At 44.3% G+C, this 6,507-nt stretch overlaps 1 pseudogene; it reads right to left on the minus strand.

The window, feature by feature from the left end:
• Positions 1–5,296: 5,296 nt before the first annotated feature.
• Positions 5,297–5,914, minus strand: LOC148542687 (uncharacterized; annotated as a pseudogene).
• Between the last annotated feature and the right edge of the window lie 593 nt (positions 5,915–6,507).

Here is a 6,507-nt window from a genome sequence, read left to right on the forward strand (position 1 = left end):
TTTTCATGTCTTCTGGGATTGCCCTGTAATACGCCCCTTTTGGGAGGAAGTGTTCAATCTTATTAAAGATGTCCTGGGTCTCACCTTAATCCCAGATCCTTCCCTCGCCCTTCTCCACTGGTACCCAATCTCTGTACCCAAATCCGACCGATATGTTCTTGGCCATATTCTGATTTCTGCTAAAGCTACTATCGCTCAGAGTTGGAAATCCCCTTCCCCTCCCCCATTTGCCAAAGTCATAACTAAAACACAATCCCACTTTGAAATGGAGACGAGGGAGGTTCCTCACTCTATGACTATTTCATCCCCTACTGTAAAATGGTATCCTTGGTATCTGTATGTCACAAATGGAGGACCGCCACCCCTATCCCTACCCTCTCCGGTTCCTCAGGGTGCCTCTCCTTTTGATCTAAATGAGACTCCAGAGCGGGACTAGCACATCTAAGTACATGTTCAGGCAGCTATGGTTCCTTTATTGGTTCCTTTTTTTGTTGTTTTTTTTTTTTTTTTTTCTTGTTTGTTTGATGTCTTCAAGTGTACTGCCACATCCTTTTATTTTATGTATGTTCCCCCCCCTTTTTTTTTTTTTTTTTCTCTTTCTGTACCCCATAAAAATTTTGTACTATATTCAATAAAAATTTAATGATGAAAACAAAAAAAAAAAAGTTACTGTCAAGTTCTGAAACTTTGGCTAAGACCTTAAGCAGTCCAGGGACACCTAAATCCCGTTGTCCTGTTGTATCCAAGCTCCTGCAAACCACACCGTCAACTCCCTCCTCGTCAATTTCCTCCCTAGTCAGGATCGGAAGTAGTCCTGCAGGCCATGTCACTGGCATGACTGACTCTCCTATCCGGGATTCCTCCGGAAGGATCCTGCATTGCTACGCCTACTGGTGCCGCTGCTGCTGTTGCTGGGAGTCGTTCATCATCCCAGAGAGGAAGTAGGAACACCACTACTTTTACTAAACAATTGACCCTCCAACAGTCCTTAGCAAGGAGGATGAAGTACGACAGCAGTCATCCTGAAGCAAAACGTATAACTGAGGCCTTGACTGCTATGTTGGCATTAGATGTGCATCCGGTATCCGCCATTAGTGCAGTGGGATTTAGACAATTGATGGAGGTAGTGTGTCCCCGGTTCCAAATACCGTCTAGATTCCACTTCACTATGCAGGCGATACCGAGACTGTACAGAAACATCAGAAAAAGTGTCCTCAGTGTCCTGAAAAATGCGGTTGTACCCAATGTCCACTTAACCACGGACATGTGGACAAGGGGAACAGGGCAGATTAAGGACTATATGACTGTGACAGCCCACTGGGTAGATGTATCACCTTATGCAGCAACAACAGCAGCGTCACCAGTAGCAGAATCTCAGAAACGCCAGCTCGTTCCAAGGCAGGCTACGCTGTGTATCACCGGTTTCAGTAAGAGGCAAACAGCCGACAACCTCTTAGAGAAACTGAGGGAAATCATCGCCCAGTGGCTTACCCCACTTAGACTCTCCTGGGGATTTGTGATATCTGACAATGCCACAAATATTGTGCGGGCATTACATCTGGGCAAATTCCAGCATGTCCCATGTTTTGCTCACACAATAAAATTGGTGGAGCAGAATTTTCTGAAAAGCGACAGGGGCGCGCAGGAGACGCTTTGGGTGGCCCGAAAAATTTCTGGCCACTTTCGCCATTCAGCGACTGCGTGCCGAAGACTGGAGCGCCAGCAAACACTCTTGAACCTGCCCCGCGATCACCTGAAGCAAGAGGTTGTGACGCGGTGGAACTCAACCCTCTATATGCTTCAGAGAATGGAGGAGCAGCAAAAGGCCATTCAAGCCTATACATCCACCTATGACATAGGCAAAGGAGGGGGTATGCACCTGACTCAAGCGCAGTGGAGAATGATTTCCGTGTTGTGCAAGGTTCTCCAGCCCTTCGAACTTGCCACACGTGAAGTCAGTTCAGACATTGCCAGCTTGAGTCAGGTCATTCCCCTCATCAGGCTTTTGCAGAAGCAGCTTGAGAAAGTGAAGGAGGAGCTAAGACGGAGCGATTCCGCTCGGCATGTGGGACTTGTGGATGAAGCCCTTCATTCGCTTTGCCAGGATTCCAGGGTGGTCAATCTGTTGAAATCAGACCACTACATTTTGGCCACCGTGCTCGATCCTAGGTTTAAAGCCTCTGTGGTGTCTCTCTTTCCGGCCGACACTAGCCTGCAGAGGTGCAAAGACCTGCTGGTGAACACACTGTCAGCTGAAGCGGAACGTGACACGTCAACAGCTCCTTCTTCATTTTCTGGGGCTGCCAGGAAAAAACTTAGGTATCCTAAGCAACCCGCTGGCAGTGATGCAGGGCAGGCAGGACCAAGTTTGGACATCTGGTCCGGACTGAAGGACCTGGCAACAATTTCTGACATGTCTACTGTCACTACATATGATACTGTCACCATTGACAGAATGGTGGAGGATTACATCGGTGACAGCATCCAAGTAGGCATGTCAGACAGTCCATACCTGTACTGGCAGGAAAAAGAGGCAATTTGGAGGCCCCTGTACAAACTGACTCTATGTTACCTGAGTTGCCCCCCCCTCCAGTGTGTACTCCGAAAGAGTGTTTAATGCAGCCGGGAACCTTGTCAGCGAAAGGTGTAGGAGGTTGCTTCCACAAAATGTGGAGATAATGTTCATAAAAATGAATTATCAACTCTTCCAGGGAGACCAGCCTCCAGAACGTACAGAGGGACCTGTGGTGGTGGATTCCAGTGGGGACGAGTTAATACTCTGTGAGGATGAGGATGTACACAACACTGAAGAGGGTGAGGACGACATCTTGCCTCCGTAGAGCCAGTTTGTGCAGGGACAGATTAATTGCCAGCTTGTTTTGTGGGGGCCCAAACGAACCAATCATTTCAGCCACAGTTGTGTGGCAGACCCTGGCGCTGAAATGATTGCTTTGTTAAAGTGTGCATGTCCTGTTTATACAACATTAGAATGGGTGGGAGGGCCCAAGGACAATTCCATCTTGCACCTCTTTTTTTTCTTTGCATTATGTACAGTTTGGGGCCTAGTTTTTCAAACTGCCATCCTGTCTGCCACTGCAGTATCACTCCTAGATGGGTCACGTGTTTGTGCCGCCCACTCGTGTCGCTTAGCATAGTCATCCAGCTACCTCGGTGCAACCTTTTGGACATAAAAACACTATTGTGAGGTATGAGGTGTTCAGAATAGACTGGAAATTAGTGGAAATTAAGGTTATTGAGGTTAATAATAGCATAGGAGCAGAAAAACCAACACATTCTGTGATTTTAGCTGTTTTTATGCTTTTTAAAAAAAAAATACAGATCCAAAACCCAGAACCCAAAACACGGAAGGGTGGTTTTGGCAAAACCAATCCAGATCCAAAACACGAAGAAAGATCCAAAACCAAAACACGAAAAGTGGCGGTGCACACCCCTAGTATACAGGGACTCTATATCTATAGAGCACCAATAATATTCATCTGACCACATCATTTTTTCAACTATAGCTAAAACCTGAGTGGAATCCTTAATGTATGAGTTAAGCTTACACACATATCTCTTTAAATAAAAATTAATGAATTCAGACATGTGAGAGGTTAATGATTCTATGCCCGATGCTATTGGGCGACCGGGAGGTTTATCCATCCTTTTGTGGATTTTTGGTAATATATAAAATGTCGGTATTCTTGGACATTTCACTAACAAATAATCATACTCTCCTTTTGATATACATTGTTTATCATAACCCGCTTTCAATAAAATACTAATTTTACATATAATTTTTCATATGTTTCCATATCCTCAAGTATTCTCCATATTTATTCCTCATAATCCTTTCTATTTAATATTACCAGGCCACCCCCCTTATCTGCACTCTTAATAACAATGCTATGATTATTCTCTAATTGTTCTATTGCATTCCTCTCTTTTTGTGTTAAATTACCTTTCTTAGAGCCATATTCAATTTGAGTAGACCCGCAATACTTTTCCGCCTCCCGGACTTTTCGCCTACATTCGTGTTTTGTAGGCGGAAAAGTATTGTGCACGTGCCCGCGTATCCCCTTATTCAATTTAAAAGTAGGCGAAAACTGGACCCGGCGAAACTTAAACAAGTGGAAAGTACTGTCAGATTTGGGGAAATCAGCCCGACACCCCCCAAAAGACGCTCTGACATGGGGGTTAGCTATGGTACCTCCCGATTTGGCTTGCTGAAGGTATTTTTTGTTTTTAAATGGGCTCAATAGCTGCTAAATAGTGTTTTTGTATAAGTGGTGCAGAATAGTTTCTGAAGATTTTTTTTTGAAGAAAATAACTTATCCCAGCAAATTTGGGGTACTTGAAAATGGGGCCAGCATATTTTAAAGTTGTTTAAGCTAAGTTGAAAAAAATGTGAAAAATCCACCTGCCGCAAGCCCCTGCAATGAAAAAAACACCTGGGGCATACTTGGGGACCCCGCAGAGTCAAGTTTGCTAGTTTTTAACTTTGTCCCCCCACATATTTTTTTTCGCCCCCAAATTCAAAGTCATGTTTTTGGGGTGTTCTTAAGTGTTTTTTTTTTTTATTTTGGCACAGTTTACCTTTGGGGGACTGTCTGAAGGATGCACAGGGGTTCCCGCAACTTTGCACCCCAAAACCCCAATTCTGCACTTTTTCCCGCCTGCTATTCATAGACGAAACTTTTCGGCCTATTAAATTGCATTGACTTTCCGCCTAGGCAAAAAGTCTTCCAAATTGAATACGGAGGAAAGTCAAAACAGGCAAAAATGACGTCATCGGTGAAAAGTTTCCGCCAAAAACACGCAAAAACGGCTTTTCGCCTCAAATTGAATACGGGCCTTAGTGTCCTTTTTCATACATAATTTATCAAGGTCATTCTTAATCAACTCAGCAAATGTTTCAACATAATTTCCCCGAGATTCAATTGGATAAAAAGTATATTTATTTTTTAAACCCGTTTCATTAATTTCACTTTTAATATTACATTGGGGACCTTGTTTCAAAAAATGTCTCTTTAGTGTGAGGTTCCTAATATACCTATTCGTGTCCAAAAATACAGAAAATCCATTCAGCTTTTTAGCAGGAGCAAACGTATAAGTTAAATATACCTGTGTTTACTTGCGGTTTAATTTCATGACCTTGTTTCCTCTTTCCTCCTCTCTTGGAATGTCTGGTTTTCTTTTTCTTGTAAAATTGGGACTCTCTACATATCTCTCTTTTTCTATCCTGATTCCATTTGCAAAATTTGGTTTGTTGTATAAAAATTTTAGTACTGTTATGTTACTCACCAATAGGGGCTGGATTTGGAGGTCTGTCTGTATACTCAGTCTGAGTTCCGGGTAGGATTTCTGGTGGAATTATCTGTTTCAACTCTTGTTCATAAGATGTGTAGTGTATGGGGATGAGACGCCCACCACCGGTCTTGCGGGACTGCTTAACTTCATCCGCCATTTTCTCCTTTAACACACGTTTGATTTAGTTGAAATGTTTTTTAACTTTGTAAACTTCACGTCTGCAGCTACTGACAGCATTAACAGCTTCTGTGATGCTGAGCACCATTTGTTTCTTTCTGCCCAGTGGGGTACAGTGTGCACGTTCTCCCAGGAGACGTGTGAAGACTGGTACCATAGCATGTACCAGTGCAGAATTTTCATCATAGGTGAAGTGTATATTGCGCCCACAGCGCATCTTCCCAGGCAATGGACCAGCAGACTCAGCCTCCTCCTCTTCCTCCTCCCCCTCATTTTGCTCCTCCACCTGTGTATCATCATCCTCCTCCTGTGCTTCCTGGTCAGACAAACCTTCCTCCTGATGACTGTGACTCTGCCTGACAATCACCTTCGGATCCTCCTCCTCCTCCAGCCTCTGCTGAGCTCCCCCAGCTCTCCTGCTTGCCATGCTGCATCCCTGTGTCTGCAGACCACACCTCTACTGTCATTCACTCAGCTCCGCACTCCCTATCAAAGCACAAAATGGTGGCTATGGGGTTTATATAGTGTGTGTGATGCCTAAGTCATGGGACTTGGCACTGCCAATGGGGGTTTCTCTTTGAGTCAGTATGCTTACTGAAATGAAATCGCATTTTGGTTGGTCTAAATTTCGCGCCTTTTCCAGGGAGTTTCATCGCGAGACGTCACATGCGATCAGGGTATGGGGCTGAAATATGGCGACCTATCACATTGGCGAAATGAGTGATATTCACAATAAAAAAACATGCGATTAGATACGAAACCATATGTGCGAATAAACTCACACCCCATTACATTTGGCCCATAGTGTGGTGCACAAAAGACTCAAGCAGTGCTTAAAGTGGTCCTAGAGAAGTGGCGGAACTCACCCCCCCCTCAGTACAATGTCAATAAAGGGACAGCGAGCGCCGTAGGCGTACACCAAAAATGGGTGTGGTCTCAAAAGAAATGGGCGTGGTCACATAATAGTATTCCTGATACAAATTATGCCACAGAGTAGCACATTCTTGAGTCACATTATGC

Source organism: Taudactylus pleione, unplaced genomic scaffold (genome assembly GCF_031769625.1).
Source record: "Taudactylus pleione unplaced genomic scaffold, aTauple2 ptg000010l, whole genome shotgun sequence".
NCBI classification, from domain to species: Eukaryota; Metazoa; Chordata; class Amphibia; order Anura; family Myobatrachidae; genus Taudactylus; species Taudactylus pleione.